Below are 18,058 nucleotides of genomic sequence, written 5' to 3'. Positions count from 1 at the left end.
GAAATCAAGGTGTCGGCAGAGCTGTGCTCCCTCTGAAGGCTCCAGGGAAGAAGCCGTTCTTGCCTCTCCAATTTTCCCTGGCCCCAGGCATCCCTGGGTTTATAGGGCATAACTCCAACCTCAGTCTCCATCTTTATGTCACTTTCTTTTTTCTGTGCCTCTCTGTCCTCTCTTCTTATAAAGATGCCAGTCACTGGATTTAGGGCCCACCCTAAACCTAGGAGGATTTTATCTGGAAATTCCTAATTACATTCTACAAAGACCCTGTTTCCATATTATGGTACATTCTGAGATTTCTAATGGACATGAATTTATCCGGGGGACAAGGGTGGGGGACCAAACCATAGCCTCATGATTTGCTCTGGCTCTGAATTTCTGCTCATCCTAAAATCTTAATCTTACATCTCATTATCTATGGGTATATTGTTTTCTTTGCTACACATCAGCCTGGATGTGGAGCTCGGTCCCTTCCCTCTGCCCTTAATCCATTCACTCAAGGTATTTATAGGCATAGAAGACTTTATTGAAGTTTTGGAGTAATGGATGGTGCTCATCTTTCAGCAGTACACACATAAGCTTAGACTATTAGGAGTTCAAGTTTTTAAACATCGTTTGTTTAACCCCACCCCTGGAAATTTCTCATTCACGACTTTTTATCAGAACCCAGAATTCTGCTTGTTGCCTGTTCCCCTTTCTCCTTTTTTCTGCTTGCTTGCTAGCTTTTCCTCTCCAAATTCCTCTCCTCTGCTCCTCCCTCCCATTCTTCTTCTTCTTCTTTTTTTTTTTTTTTAAAGAAACTTTTGTAAGAAACTTTTAATTTCTTACAAAGTTTGTTTGGATGGTGTGTTTCACTATCCTTTCAAGCTCTACCCCCAGAGAGGTCATTTTCTATGCACATCAAGGAATTTTGCTGAAAACAAACAGGTCTGTCTAAAAGGAGTTCAGAGGGTCATCTGTTAAAATATTTTCACCCTATTACAGGGAAAAAAAGAATTATAAACAGCACAAAATCTGAAAACCTCTGTACACAGATTCTAAAATCTCCTGCTCTTTGAAGGTGTTGAATATTTTTATTTCAAAGAAGTTCCACTCTGATACACTTGGGAGTCTCATTTAAGTAGTTCCTTAATGAGCTAAGGCACTGATTGAGATAGATGTGTTTATTCCTGCCTCACTAATAAAAAACAAACAGTAAATTTTATATTTATGAGTGCACATGTGTGTATGACATACGTATGATATATATATATATCTCATATATATTTATATATACCTATGCATGTGAGAAATTCTGAAAGAGATGGGAATACCAGACCACCTGACCTGCCTCTTGAGAAATCTGTATACAGGTCAGGAAGCAACAGTTAGAACTGGACGTGGAGCAACAGACTGGTTCCAAATAGGAAAAGGAGTACATCAAGGCTGTATATTGTCACCCTGCTTATTTAACTTATATGCAGAGTACATCATGAGAAACACTGGACTGGAAGAAACACAAGCTGGAATCAAGATTGCCGGGAGAAATATCAATAACCTCAGATATGCAGATGACACCACCCTTATGGCAGAAAGTGAAGAGGAACTAGAAAGCCTCTTGATGAAAGTGAAAGAGGAGAGTAAAAAAGTTGGCTTAAAGCTCAACATTCAGAAAATGAAGATCATGGCATCTGGTCCCATCACTTCATGGGAAATAGATGGGGAAACAGTGGAAACAGTGTCAGACTTTATTTTTGGGGCTCCAAAATCACTGCAGATGGTGTCTGCGGCCATGAAATTAAAAGACGCTTACTCCTTGAAAGGAAAGTTATGACCAACCTAGATAGCATATTCAAAAGCAGAGACATTACTTTGCCAACAAAGGTTCGTCTAGTCAAGGCTATGGTTTTTCCTGTGGTCATGCATGGATGTGAGAGTTGGACTGTGAAGAAGGCTGAGCGCCGAAGAATTGATGCTTTTGAACTATGGTGTTGGAGAAGACTCTTGAGAGTCCCTTGGACTGCAAGGAGATCCAACCAGTCCATTCTGAAGGAGATCAGCCCTGGGATTTCTTTGGAAGGAATGATGCTGAAGCTGAAACTCAGTACTTTGGCCACCTCATGCAAAGAGTTGACTCATTGGAAAAGACTCTGATGCTGGGAGGGATTGGGGGCAGGAGGAGAAGGGGACAACAGAGGATGAGATGGCTGGATGGCATCACTGACTTGACGGACATGAGTCTCAGTGAACTCCGGGAGTTGGTGACGGACAGGGAGGCCTGGTGTGCTGCGATTCATGGGGTCACAAAGAGTTGGACACGACTGAGCGACTGAACTGAACTGATGCATGTGTGTGGGCTTTCCAGGTGGTTCGATGGTAAAGAATCTGCCTGAGAATGCAGAAGACGTGAGTTCGATCCCTGGACTGGGAAGATCCTCTGGAGCAGAAAATGGCAACCCACTCCAGTACTCTTGCCCAGGAGATTCCATGGACAGAGGAACCTGGCGGGCTACAGTCCATGGGGTCACAAAAGAGTCAGACACAACCTAACTACTAAAACAACAGTGCATGTGTGTATAGTGCATTAAGCACTCTGTCAAAGGATGTACACTGAGTATCTCATTTAATCTTCATAGCTGTTGTGTTGTTCAGTCACAAAGTTGTGTCCGACTCTTTGTGACCCCATAGACTGCAACACACCAGGCTTCCCTGTCCTTCACCATCTCCTGGAGCTTGCTCAAACTGATGTCCATTGAGTTGGTGATGTCATCCACCCATCGCATACTCTGTCATCTTTCTCCTCCTGCCTTCAATCTTTCCCAGCACAGGGTCTTTTCAAATGAGTAGGCTCTTTGCATTAGGTAGCCAATGTATTGGAGCTTCAGCTTCAGCATCAGTCCTTCCAATGAATATTCAGGGTTTATTTCCTTTAGGATTGACTGGTTGGATCTCCTTGCAGTCCAAGGGACTCTTAAGAGTCTTTTCCAGCACCATAGTTCGAAAGCATCAATTTTTTGGTGCTCAGTCTTCTTTGCGGTCCAACTCTCACATCCATACATGACTACTGGAAATACATAGCTTTGACTATACAGAGCTTTGTTGGCGAAAGTAATGTCTCTGCTTTTTAATATGCTGTCTAGGTTTGTCATAGCTTTTCTTCCAAGGAGCAAGTGTGTTTTAATTTCCTGGCTGCAGTCACTGTCCAACATGATTTTGGAGCTCATGAAAATAAAATCTGTCACTGTTTCCATTTTTTCCCCATCTATTTGCCATGAAGTGATGGGACCAGATGCCATGATCTTAGTTTTTTGAGTGTTGAGTTTTCAGCCAGCTTTTCCCTCCATTTTACAGATGAGGAATTGAGGCTTGGAGATTTGAGATGCCTTCCCAACATTAAATCATTAGAGACAGAACTTATCTCCAGTAGCCTCCTTGCTCTAACCTAATGATCTATCACCAAATAAGGACACACACTAAAATGCTGTGTGTGTGCTCAGTCTTGTCTGACTCTTTGTGACCCCGTGGACTGTAGCCCACCAGGCTCCTCTGTCCATGAGTGCTAGTGGAGGATATAGTTGGGGGAAGGATAACAGCCAATTTAAATGTACTTTTATGGATTTGCTTAATTTCCTACAGTTGACATATAATATATCTGTAATGGGAACCCTGCTCCCCTAACACCAATGAATGTTATAAAGAGACAACCACACCAGTTTCTCAACTGAAATGCAGTACTGTTATGAAAAAAGTCGACATTAAACTAGAATAATATAATATTAATACTTAATTTTTTGTGATGCTTTAAAAATAAAAATTATGTTCACATACATTATCTTATATAATCCTTGCATAAGTCTGTGCATTGTAAAGGTGAATATGATGAAATATTATTATCCCCTGCTTTTGTTTGCCAAATTAAGATCAGAAAATAAATAGACTCTTTACTCTCATAGAGTCATGGAAAGGAGTAGATGGACCACAGTTTGCTGAGGACAAGGGCTATATCTGAAATGTCCACGTGGTCATATCTCTAGCCCCTGCAGTATGATACCTAGGACATGTCACAGAGTAGGTGCTAAACAGATACTGGTTAACATATAAATGAAATGCAGTACCTTGTTCTTGGCCATGTCTTCTGTCCATTGAACTCTATCCCTGGTCACCTGAGATGTAATCTTTTTATTGCAATGCCCAGTCAGGATTTTAGAAGTCTATCATTTTAAACACCATGCTTAAAAGGAGTTGCAAGTAAAAATGTAAGGTCCTCAGAGAACTGCTTAAGCATTTTGTGTGTGTGTGTTAAAATATGCATAACATAACATTTCTCATTTTGATCATTAAGTGGCATTTAGTATGTTCATACTGTTATGCAATCAACACCACCATCAAATTCTACAACAGTTTGATCACCTCAAAGAAAATTCATACTCCATTAAGCAGTCCTGCCCATTCCCCCTTGCCTCCAGCCCTTGTCTCAATGGGTTTACATGTTCTGGGTATTTTACATAAGTAGATTCATGTAATATATACCCTTTAGTGGCTTTTTTCACCTAGCATAGTTTCATCAGCACTTTATTCCTTTTTATGGCTGAATAATAGTCCATTGTTTGGCTATGCCATTTAAACATTCTTTAAAGGTAGAAAGTGAGTCTAGTAGGATAAGAAATTGACTAGAGAAGAGCAAGCTAAAGCAGGACTTCACCTGGACTTCTGGTTTAAGAAGTCTTTATTTAGCAAGATGCTGAGAAATTATTCTCCACACTTGTGAAGGATGAAGTCAAAGAAAGCCAGGGAAGGAGGAGGACAGGAGAGATTCTTGGCTGAGCCCAAGGGAGGGCTCTTCTTGATGATGAAGGGAGTTAAAACAAGAAGGTGCTATGGAGGGAAGTGGTGAAGTTGGAGCCCTTGATCTTCAGAAGGAGAAGGGTCATCCTTTCATTTCAGATGAATTTCCGTAGGGCGTTCACCACTCAAAACCACAAGACTAGGCCAGGTGATATTCAAAAATCATCCTCATGCTGCAGTTCTAGGACCATGGGAAGGAAGACACACAGAACACAAAGAACAGAGAAGAAAATCCCAGAGAGTCCGTGAAGATACAAAAGTGACCATTTCAGTACCTGCACAAGTAGCTTCAAATTATGTAAATTAGCTATAATGTTAAAAAGGGGCAGGTGACATTTTGACAGAAAAAAAGCAAATTAATTAATGGAATAAAGCAGCAATTGATGGCCTTGATTATAATTTATGGCACAAAGGAAAAGGCCAACGTATCCTGGATTTTATTTGGGTTAGTGATAATTGTGTTTAGGTAAAAAGAAGTGAAACTCCTAATTGCAAGATAATATCAGTGCTTTATAGAATATCTTGTGCACCACCCCCTCTATAAAAAAATATAAAAGAAAGCACAGTTATTATTTCCTTTCCAACTCAAGTTGAATATAAATTACCTGGAAGGGAAAATTATTTGTGAAGATTAAAAATATTGTAAATTCTCAAATCATTAGGCGCTTTAAGAAAAACACCCACCAGTGCTTTAAAACCAGTTTTAAGTCCTAATCCTTGCATGCTTAAATAAACATTAAACACACAGATGCAGTGTGTGAAGCAGGCTTGGCTTTAAGAGAGGAAAGATTACGTTTCTGTGTTTATCCAAGAGCTGGCTAAAACATGTTCCATTTGGCCCTGACACACAGAAATTAGAGTTTTAGACACTGGAAAGGGAACTTTATGTCTTTAAACACACAGACTGAACATGGTGTATATTTTAGAGATATCATGAGAAGTTTCTCTCCTCCACCTTATACAGAGCCATCAAAGAGGCAATTGTGTGAACTAAATAACACAGTGACATGTCACATTCCATATACATCGATTTATCAGATCCAGGAAGAAGCCTTCACACTTTCTGGACTAGTGATCAGCGGTGAACCAGCATAAAAATCCGAGAAATGGAGAATGTTCAAGGAAAATTCACATAGAAAATAAATATACCAAAAACCGTTTTTTTATGTGCCTATTTTGACCTTGATTGACTTAGGCTCTGAAAAATTAGTCCAGAGTCTCTTTATGACTTTCAGGGGTTCTAAGTACCTTTACCTTCATGGGCTGATTCCAGAATTTAAAAAATACATTAAAAAAATCTATTTTATGACTGTGCTAGTGAAGAGATGAATATAATCCAGGCTGAATTTATTATCAGTTCAGTTCAGTCACTCAGTCGTGTTCAACTCCTTGCGACCCCATGAATCACAGCACGCCAGGCCTCGCAGTCCATCACCAACTCCCGGAGTTCACTCAGACTCATGTCCATCGAGTCAGTGATGCCATCCAGCCATCTCATCCTCTGTCGTCCCCTTCTCCTCCTGCCCCCAATCCCTCCCAACATCAGAGTCTTTTTCAATGAGTCAACTCTTCGCATGAGGTGGCCAAAGTACTGGAGTTTCACCTTTAGCATCATTCCTTCCAAAGAACACCGAGGACTGATCTTTAGAATGGACTGGTTGGATCTCCTTGCAGTCCAAGGGACTCTCAAGAGTCTTCTCCAACACCACAGTTCAAAAGCATCAATTCTTTGACACTCAGCTTTCTTCACAGTCCAACTCTCACATCCATACATGACCACTGGAAAAGAATTTATTATTATATAGTCATTATTATAGTCAGTTTTTTCTTCTTACTTTAAAAGAAATGAAAAATAAACCATTTTTACAGCCCTCTAGAAGTTGGAGGTGGGGGGGTCATATGTCGGTGCCTGCTGTGCTCAATGGATTCATCATTCCTGAGTTCAGTAAGTTAACAGATATTTGGCCCATATAGTGGGCTGAGGTCTGGACTAGGGCCTGGAGGAATAGGAAGAAGTGTAAGATGCAGTGTACGATGCAGATTGAACTAAGGAACTTTCACTCATAGACAAGTAAGAGACCAAGATGCCTCACGAGGCAGAGACATGTGGGGCAGGTGGGAGGGACAGGAGACAAGGGGGTGTATTTGGCAGGAGGATTGATGCCTCCAAATTATTGTTTTAAGGGCCCGTGCAAACTGATGACAGCCAAAATCATAAGAAAGAAACAGACTTGAGAGAAGGACATAAAGATCAAGAAGGATAGGAAGTCCCTGAGGACTATGTGGTGTTCGATGGCATCTTATACCATACTTCTTAAAGCTTTTATGTCACATTAGTATGACTTCCTGTGTGTTGGCTTTCAATATTTCATTTAAAATGTCCTCTCTTTATTTCCTCTTCCCACAAAAAGACAGAGCTCGACTTATGAGTATAATTAAAATGTGACTTCATTTGAGCTATGAGACCATGCTTCCATCTTGTTCTTAGCAGCCATCTCATTTTTATCCCTCAGCCTTTTGCATTTGTAAAAAATGGAAGTGTAATTTCAAAGATTGGTTTAAATTTCATGTTCTGGCCCTTTTCACTTGTAGCTGCCTGGCCAGACTGTCCTGCCCCACCCCCACTACCCTCCAGGTGGTTCCCTAGTAACAGATACCAAATGAATGACCTATTTGAGTGAAAACTGAAATCAGCATTTCAATACTATTTTAAGTTTGGTTTCAAAACCATGTGCTCCTTCCTATACTAGCACCAATCACAGTGGTAGCTTATAGCACTTTGGAATAACCTTCCAGATATTTTTAGTGTTTTCTTTGTGAAAATACCAATGTTCCAAAAAAGGAATGCAAGAATGGAAAATCCATACCCAAGAGATACTCAGCGATATGGTGCAATATGATCAATTATTTAGGGACTAATTTCCCAGGCCCTGTACTAGGAAATTCAGATATGATGGAGATGGTACCTGTCATTGAAGAGTTCACAGTTACTAGAAGAGAGAAACAAGCGAACCAGATGATGAGAACATGATGTAATATGTATTACTGCAGAAGCATGCCTTAGGTGCAAAAAGCACACACACACTTACCTCATAGCTGGAGGAACAAGAAGTGACCCTGGAAGGCTTACAAAGGAATGTGGAATTTAGGCAAAGACTGCTGGTTGCCTATTCAATCCACTCCCTTCCTTATTAATCCAATGCCTATTTTTATTCAGTGTGGCAATATGCTCACCATAGAGATAACATTTCTTACTCTCCCTAATGATCATGCAACTAAATTCTGACCAGTGAGATGTAAATGGACATTTTAATCAGTTTTTCGGAAGAGATCTTAAAAGGGAAAACAGACAGCTAGAACTTGTCCTCTTTGCTTTCCCTCCTTCTTCCTTCACATCTGAAATATGGACATGTGAGCTGGAGCTCCAGCAGCCATTTTGTATCATTATGTAGACTTGAGAATAGGATCCAAGGACCAAGGATGTCAGAGCAGAACAATAGAAATAACCTAAGTCCTGAATCTGAGTCCCTAATGATTACAGTATCCACCGTACAGCTCTGGACTGCCTATCTCTGGATTCCCTTTATGTGAAAATGAAAACCCATAAACCTTAGCTACTATTATTTTCAGTTTTATTAATGCTAACTTATATTGTGCCCACTGAGTTCAGTTTTGACAGATTAGTAGAAGTCAGCAAGGTGGACAAGAGGCAGAAGTATTTTTTTAGGCAGAGAGAAAAACCTTGTCAAAGCCACAGGAGCATAAAAGTGCATGGAGCATGAAGGGACTTGTAGGCAGCTCTGCTTGGCTGAAGTTATAACCAATAAGGTGAGAGAGTAGAGCAGCTACTCTCGTTCAGGCCAGCTACCTCCTTTAATACATCTAGTTCTTTAGTCATAAATACGAAGCCACTGCAGAGGTTTGTTGTATACTTAATGGCCCCAGAACATGGGTGGGAGCCTTGGTCTTAGTGAGGAAAAGAGAGCACCTGAGAAGTAATAGGATGGAAAGAGGAGGACCGGCCAGATGCTAGTAAAGGTGTGGGTTCAAGACCTTCTGTTCTGGAGAAGTTGATGGTGTCTGCTTTCTCTGTGAAGAAGGAGAGAGCAAGCCTGGAGGAGAAAGGGTTTCAGGAGAGTGGAGGAAGTCAGAAACAGTTTCTGGTCCTTAGGCCTTTGTGTTCCTGTTTATCTAATTTCCCCTAATTTAAATGAGTTCATAGTTCCACTCCTGCTTCTTTCCACCCAATCCAGAACTTGCTTCAGTTCCCTCCTGTTGAACCTCCACTGCTGAGACTTCCCAGAGTGCCGGCACAGTCTTCTCTGGTCATCATACATGCATTGCTTTGTGTTGTGTCTTAGCTGTGGGAGCCAATCTTATCTTCAAGTATAACAATAAAAATAAAAGTAGAAAGTTTTAGAGATACTCCTCTAAAACTTAGTTCCCCCAACTGCAAAATGAGGGGAAAATCACTACCTTAAAGAGCTGATATGAAGATTCAGAGAATTCATATGAGGAGCTTAGCACTGCGCCTTGTGTATAATAGGCACTTAATAAGAGGTAGCTTTCAGCATTACTTCTATTCAGTTCAGTTCAGTCGCTCAGTTGTGTCCAACTCCTCGCAACCCCATGAACTGCAGTACACCAGGCTTCCTTGTCCATTACCAACTCCCAGAGCCTACTCAAATTCCTGTCCATCGCGTTGGTGATACCATCCAACCATCTCATCCTCTGTCGTCCCGTTCTCCTCCTGCCCTCAATCTTTTCCAGCATCAGGGTCTTTTCCAATGAGTCAGTTCCTCACATCAGGTGGCCAAAGTATTGGAGTTTCAGCTTCAATATCAGTCCTTCCAATGAACACCCAGGACTGATCTCCTTTAGGATGGATTGGTTGGATCTCCTTGCAGTCCAAGGGACTCTCAAGAGTCTTCTCCAACACCACAGTTCAAAAGCATTAATTCTTCGGTGTTGAGCTTTCTTTATAGTCCAACTCTCACATCCATACACGACTACTAGAAAAACCATAGCTTTGACTAGATGGACTTTTTTTGGCAAAGTAATGTCTCTGCTTTTTAATATGCTGTCTAGGTTGGTCATAGCTTTTCTTCCAAGGATCATCTTTTAATTTCATGGCTTCAGTCACCATCTGCAGTGGTTTCAGAGCCCCCCAAAAGAAAGTCTCTCACTGTTTCCATTGTTTCCCCATTTATTTGCCATGAAGTGATGGGACTGGATGCCATGATCTTAGTTTTCTGAATGTTGAGTTTTAAGCCAACTTTTTCACTCTCCTTTTTCACTTTCATCAAGAAGCTCTTTAATTCTTCTTCTCTTTCTGCCATAAGGGTGGTGTCATTTGCGTATCTGAGGTTATTGTTACGTAGTATATATTTAATAATCCCTCTTGATTAAGGTATATCCAGTGCTCCAGGTCCTTGATCCAAGGTAATCATCAATTGGAAATTTCTTTCTACAGGGCCCCTGCCTCCATAATGACTGTGTACCTCCTGATCATGGAAGGATCCTAATGTTCATTCTGGCTTTGAATCAAAGGTCCTAAGGTCTGAGATGTAGAATGGAAGCTCCATGAGGGTAGGACTGAAGCGGTCCTTAACTTCAGTGCCTGTAGAGCAAGGACATATGGGGGTGGGGGGTGGGGGCTGAAGGCCTATTTATTTGTCCAATGAATGAATGCATCTGAGACAGCAGCCCTTCTCTTTGGAAAAAGGCAGTTCCCTTTCCCTTTACTTCCACTTGGATTACTGACATGTCCGTATGCCCTGAAAAATTAGTACTTGCACATTCTTGAATCTTTGTGCCACTTAATCCCTCATTTATTTTCATCCATTTAGCTTTGACAGAACAGGTAATAAAAAAAGCAAAGGAAAAATTTTGGGGAAAAACAGAACTCTTAAGATGTTTTTGAAAAGGGTCCTGAGTGGGCCTGAGTGTGTGTTCGGCCCCTACATGTACTGTGGCAGGTGCTGGCTACAAAAAAATCAGGGTCTGTATTCTTGCTCCACAAAGCACCTGATTCATGAGACAGCTTTGCAGGAATTTAATTAGTGAAGGAATGTGCAAAGCTTAAGCGCTTCAGATGTCATTAACCATCAGGGAGGGGAGAAGGAGGGGAGGAAAACCTAACAGATGTTTGATTCAGTTTCGTTCCATGAAACAGATCATTGCGCGCACCATTTCTCTATTTGGGTAGCTCTTGAGTAAATCCTGTTAATATTTCATTCTTTGGGGAGCCTGGTTTAACGTGTATCCAGTTTAAAGGGAATAGAAATGCACCTTCTATCTCGTGAGGAGAAATAAAGTGATGTTTTTTTAAAAATCTGGGTATTTCTGGGTTGCTTTTGTAATGTCATTATTTCAACACATTGAGTGACTGTTGACCCAGGAGTTGAATGAGCATGAATCTTTAGTTTCAGAAAATTAAGTTGTGGTCAATTTGTGAAGAAACTGCATGTTTCGGCTTTAATGGCTACAAGCGTTTGATAGCACTTTGCTCCTTTCAGTTAGGTCCCTGTTCTGTGTCCAGGAGTGTGTTCTATGAGGCTGGTAGCTTAGGTAGCCAGCTTTCCGAGCACCTACCAGCCCTGGGCTGGCACTGAGTGCTTTAGTTGGCCTCAGAGGCAGAGTCCTGCTAGAACGGACCTGGACTGGACTCCAGCCCATGGAAATGGACAGCATTTGTTGCTTTTCCACCAAAACTAAAATTTCCCTTTTACACACAGGAACAGGCTTCTAGATCCAAAGGTGTCATAGAAATAAGACATACAAGAGTCTCAAGGCCATCTGATTTATCTTTCCACCAAGTCCTGTTTACAGCCTGTCAGTGTTTTTTCTAAGCTTTTTCTCTTGTTAACATCTTGGGATACTCGATTTTGGGTGATAGAGTTAGTAAAGGAAGGAAAAGATACAAACCAGCTAGATTTGCTTTAAATCCTGTGTGTAGGCTCCAACTGACTCTTGAGAAATTTTAAAGAGCAAGTTCCTAGAACTTTTTTTCCTCTAGAAATGTTAGCATAATGGTGTTCTGCAACTGATTGCTGCCAAGCCTAAATTATACTCTTTCAAAGCGTAATACTAACCACTCAGAAGATGAAAAAAGAAAATCAGCAAGGCAGACTTCTTGTCTTGGTCTTCTTGATTTCTGGCCCTCTATGCTTCAAACCCTTAGAAATTAACACTTAACAATCTGCCTCTATCTTCAAGGTCATTTTATACTCTCTTCTAAATCTGAAATTCCAGTAGAGCAGTGTATTGTCATATAGTGTAGCTGATCCCAAGAATAAAAAGGCTTTCTAATGTTCAAATGTGATACAAATGTTTTGGACAGAGAAAGAACTGAAGCAGGGCTGGAGCTAGTTGCACAGAAGTCATAGAGAGTTATCAGGGTGCCCATGTAAGGCTGGGCTGGTTGTGCTTGGGCAAAGGGATCAGTGTGACTTTGTACCAGTCTGAAAATGCCCCCAAATGGAAGAAGGGAGCTTTTTTCCAGAGTCTCACAAAGGCATTTTACTTGTTAGTAGTGAACCAGTCAGGTTATACACACCTTATACTAATCTTAGCTTTTATTTCATATTTCTGTACTAAAATTTTTTAATCTTCAGATCTTTATAACATGTTCACTCAGTCCAATCTCCTAAAAACCAAAGAATACAACTTTCATACAGTTTGTAGACAGGCATGTTGGATGATTCAGTTAATACATAAAAATGAAATTACATTTGTTCCACCCTTATACCATCGATTATGCAGGGATATGAAATTGCCTCTATTTCCCACCTTCAACAAGGCAACAAGGATCAGAAAAACCCAGCTGGTGAGTTACATGAGCAATTTGCTGAATCTTTCAAAAAGAAAATATAGCCAAAGCAAGTTCAAAGCACATTACATTTTAACTCAGTAGCTGCTACTGCTGCTAAGTCGCTTCAGTCGTGTCCGACTCTGTGCGACCCCATAGACAGCAGCCCACCAGGCTCCCCTGTCCCTGGGATTCTCCAGGCAAGAACACTGGAGTGGGTTGCCATTTCCTTCTCCAATGCATGAAAGTGGAAAGTGAAAGTGAAGTTGCTCAGTCGTGTCCGACTCTTCTCGACCCCATGGACTGCAGCCTACCAGGCTCCTCCATCCATGGGATTTTCCAGGCAAGAGTACTGGAGTGGGGTGCCATTGCCTTCTCCATAACTCAGTAGAAGCAGGTTTTAATCTTTAAGAAGAATCTAGACTTTCAAGAATAAAACTTTTGGTGAACTGTCTCTCAATAGACACATTTTAATGTCAATGTTTCCTGAACAATTAATAAAGAGGATTCATACACCCTGCTATATTTAAAATGAATAACCAACAAGGACCTATTAGCACATGGAATTCTGCTCAATGTTACGTGGCAGCCTGGATGGGAGAGGAGTTTGGGGGAGAATGGATACATATACATGTATGGCTGAGTCCCTTTGCTGTTCACCTGACACTATCACAAACAGTATTAGTTGGCTATACTCCAGTACAAAATAAAAATGTTTTTTTAAAGGAGTATTTTCTAGGAGAAGATATTAAATATCAGCAAATCCAGAATTTTGCTTGTTTGTTTGTTTTCCATTTAAATATTTAGCACCATTTCTTTTTTTCCTATGAATTCTTCTATTTTCTAGGAAATGTCATAAATCCTCCAGTGTGCCAGTCAGAGTATGTTTCAAGAATGGAGACCCCCGTGGTGAGCAAGGGGTTAGTGAATTCAAATGATCAGTCTGGACAGGCTCCCGTGCCCTCCTGGGTTTGACTAACATTCATCACTCTGTCTAAATGATTTTAATTAATTGTTGGAGTGTTATCTAGAAGGCAGATCCTGTGTCTGTGGCCATGCAAAGAAATGCTCGAGATCTACTCTGCTGAAGTAGGTGGGATCAGTTTGGTCAACCTTAATCCTAGTCAACTGGGGAAAATCCACAAAGACAGGAGAGGAGGCCGGTTTCCACAGCTCTAGTCCACCATTTCTGTGCATCTACTTCCTAGAGAGATGCTGGACCACTGAGTCCTTGTATCTCACTGATTTTTCTTTTTATGACTCTTGCACCTCTAAGCTCTGTTGAATGCTTAATTCATTGCTCATTGATTTTTAATATGACTTAGTAGAGAAACCAGAATTCAAAATCCTTGAAGGAAATCATGGTCTCTCTTTCATAACTATAGGGCTTTTGTGATGGGACTTATGGGGCATCCTTTGGGAGTTTCCATTCAACCCACTGTGCTTTAATACTATTGCCCCTGACTACGGGGCAGTTTCTTTTAACCTTCCTGTTCTCTCTAATGAGAGTTTCAGAGGATCTTGTCTTTCTCTGTCTTTTCTACTCCACTTCAAACCTCAGAGGACCAGGCACTTCCACAAACTTTCCTCAGAAGAGGCCTGCCTTAATTCAGGGGACCAGCTAGGAATAGGCAGCACTATCTCAATGGAGCACTGTGAGGCTATCCCCATCAGGTTCTCCCAACTCATTGCATGCAATAAATCGGCTGCCCTGGGCAGTTTTGTGATTCTTGTCCCTAGAATTGTCCCAGTCCGTGAGCAGTGGGATTCTGGGAAGACCACTTAGCCAGCAGATCACAGCCACTGGACTGAAAAGTATTTCTTTTACAGGATCATGCAGGGTGGGGCCACGGAAAGAGTGCCTACATGCTGATTTGGGGGGACTCTTATGGATGTTGGACACAGGACAAATTTAGGGCTCTGAGCTCTGGAGGGTCTGCTGATCCCCTTTAGGCTTGGGCTGCATTGTGAGTTCCGGTTGTCTCTTGTGCCTCTGTGTTCTGACCGTGGTGCCACCTGGTCCAATGCACCCTGTGGAGGAGAGGTGGCAATGATGTCCTTTACTCTGCATGCCAGTTTCTGCTGTGGACACCTAGGACAGTCACCTTACCCTCTCTGCAGGTTCCATGTCACCTGTTAAACAGCCCCACCCCTCCCATCCCCAGGTGATTGCACCTATGTTCCAAGAGCTTTGGAGACTGTTGCTCCAGAGTCCTTATGGGCCCTTCTGAGTGATGCACTCTCTTGCCTTCAATGACTGTGATGACACCTCAATCATCAGGACCAGTCTTAATGGGGAGCCAGCATTTCTTGAAGGAAGAAGGCTGCTCTTCTCACTCAGCTCAGAAACTGCTTGCCTCTGTCCCTCTCTGGTGATGATGTTCAGGGCTGCATTCTAGATCACAGTCTAGAAACACAGTGATTATCACCAGAGAGAGATGTACTATGTTTATGCTATAAAATTCCAAAAGGAAAGCTTTATATGGCTAGAAAATGAATTACTGTTCACATTTTTCTGGGTAAGACTTGTATGTTTGGTCATCATCAATGAAGCACAGAAACAACCTTTGAAAGATCCACTGAAGCACAGATTCATAGGCTGTAGGCTGCATTCTGCAGCATCATGAGTAGTTCTGTGACAAGCATTAAATAGTGTTAGAGAACCGCAGAGTCCCTAAGATCTATACTGTTTCAATACAAACTGGCTTTAAAGAGCCATGTCGTTGTGAGTAATAACAGCATTGTTCTGTTGGCACTTTGCTGCAGTTGTTTCCCCTAGAAGTCAAAGAAGGAAGAATGCGGGGCGTGTATGTATGAGGTTTTTTTAATGTATTGAGGTTTATAATATTTTTACATTTCATGTGTGCAGCATCATATTTCAAATTCTGTGTACACAGCAAGGTGCTCACCACCAAAAGTCTAGTTTCCTCCCACACCATCCAGATGACCGTCTTTTCCTCATCACCCTCCCCACCCCTTCCCCTCTGGAAACCACTATTCTGTTTTCCATAGGTATGTGTTTGTTTTTGTTTAGTTTGGTTTGTTCATTTATTTCTTTGTTGTTGTTTGTTTTTCATATTCCACATATGAATAAAATCATATAGTATTTGTCTTTCTCTGACTTATTTAACTTTAATACCCTCAAGTTCCATCCATGTTGTTGGATGGCAAGATTTCATCTATTTTATGGCTGAGTAATCTTCCACTGTGTATATACACCACATCTTTGTCTATTCTTCTACCAATGAGCATACAGATTGTTCCCATGTCTTAGCTACAGGATGAATGACACCATGATGAACCTAGGGCTACATCTATCTTTTTGAACTAGTGTTTTCATATTCTTCAGATAAAGACTCTGAAGTGGAATAGCTGGATCACAGGGTAGTTCTATTAATTTTTTGAGGAATCTCCATACTTTCCATATGTGACTACACCAATTTACATTCCCACCAGCAGTTTACGAGGGTTGGAGGGGGTGCCTCAATTTCCAGTTTAAGCAACAGAATCTATAGCAAGGAAGCTGAGCCACTTCCCTCAAGGAGCTTCCATAAGGAGGGCAGAATGACAGGATAATAAATATAGCTACTATTTATTGAGCAGTGTTCATTGGCTATGTGTCAGGCACCGCACAAAATGGTTTATACACTTCTTAGCTCATCACAGGTTTGAGGCAGATATTATTTTAAATAAGAAAATTGAGGACCAAAGCACTTCTTTTGCCCAAGACCATACAGCTGGCAAGTGGCAAGCCAAGAGCCAAGCCGAGGGAGGTCACCTGGGTGAGTCCCTGTGTGTAGTCAGCTCTTTGGCACTACTTGGTACAACCTTGAACCAGGAGAACCGAAGCTTGAAAGTTATCATCAGCTGAGGCTTCAGTATTCAGGAAAATGATGCTAGCCAGGCATCCTCTTAGTATTCTGTGTTCACAGCCCAATAACTGAGTACAGCAGGCCCTCCGAGTTGTTCAAGGGCAGAATGTTTTCCCCTCTTCCCTTCCCTGAATGATCTGAATAGTTACCTCACTGAATCTTGACCACCGGCTGAATCTTCACTTCCTGTGGACCAATCCAACATGGGCTAAGTGTTCCTGAGACATTAGGGTGAAGAATCCTTGAACTAGACTCTCTCGTATTCCCTGTCACCTACCAGAGAATTATTCTTTTTTTTTTTTTTCCGTTTAAGTCATGGCATTAACATTCACTCCCAACAGTGAATGTTAATGCCTCTATAACATTCTTCGTATGCTTAAAACCAGTATAAGTGTTGTCTATAATAATGATAGGAAGACTGGAATAATAAACTCTTTCTCCTTCTTTAGAAAAAGTAGTCAAGAGGGAGAAAAGAGATTTCTGCTTTAATCAGATGGGTTCTGGGTACTTTGATAGAGTGCTTAGCAGGATGAAAGGTACGAAAGTGGAACATGACAGTTTTGGGTAAGAAGGTACACGAGGCAAGGTCTCTGCAGCTGGCAATGCAGAGGAATCATCTCAGGCACCCAGGCGTTGCTCACATCAGCTGCTGAATAATTGCCCTTAAAAAATAACAACTGAATGCCTTTACAAAGAAGATTGTGGAATCTGTTCTGGCTCTTTTTAAATAAAGGATGTTCGCTTATCTCCAGAATTGTTTCACTGGCTCTTCTGGAAGTGGGCCTATGATTTAGTGACCTCGTAAATTCCTCGGCAGCCCCTGGCTTCCGTAATTCTGTTTCCTCCGTGGCGGGTGAAAAGCAACTTGAGCAAACCTCTTTGCCTTCTTTCTACTTTTCTACACTGTCATCCTTCTCAGCTTTAGAGTGTATTGGTTCCCATGGAAACAGCAATGTCCTTGCTGTGGACAGAACTTAATCACAGCCGAAAGGGTGAAATAAAATGTTTTTATCTTGGATTGAAATTTGTATCATGATTCATGAAATGGAAGAAAGAAAGGAAAAGAAGAAAAGCAGGAGGATAAGAAGGATAGAGGAGTGGGGAGGAAGGAGGGAAGGGCCGGGAATTGAAAGTGATTCCCCTTGCGTCTGCCTGAAGAAAACTGTTGAAGGGGAGGCTGGTGGCTGAAAAGCACTATGTCCCTCACTGCACGCCAAACGGGGTCTGTCCCAGTTCTCCCAGAGGCTCCGTGGAATCAGCTGTGATTAGCCCTGCAGGCTACTGGCCTGATATGAATTGAGAGGCACCTGCCCCAGGGTATCTTCCCTCATCCCAGGTCACCATGAGAAGGCAAGTTGCTTAGGACACAGTTCCCACTAAATGAGGTAACAGCTGAAGCCATGGTTGAGTCATAATTTTTAGAGGGTATTTTACTAGCTCTTTCAAGTCCTAGCAATTTGCTCACAGTCAGGTGCTCTGGCACTTCGTAAACCTTTTAATAAAGTTACAAATCTCCAGAGAGACTCCCATCTCCTTTTCCAAGTCCCCCACCAGG

The sequence above is a fragment of the Bos grunniens genome, chromosome 2, assembly GCF_055505025.1.
Source record: "Bos grunniens cultivar Pamir isolate PY7600 chromosome 2, Bosgru_T2T1.0, whole genome shotgun sequence".
NCBI lineage: Eukaryota > Metazoa > Chordata > Mammalia > Artiodactyla > Bovidae > Bos > Bos grunniens.
The sequence above is the reverse complement of the archived record's forward strand: the minus strand, read 5'-3'. Positions refer to the sequence as shown.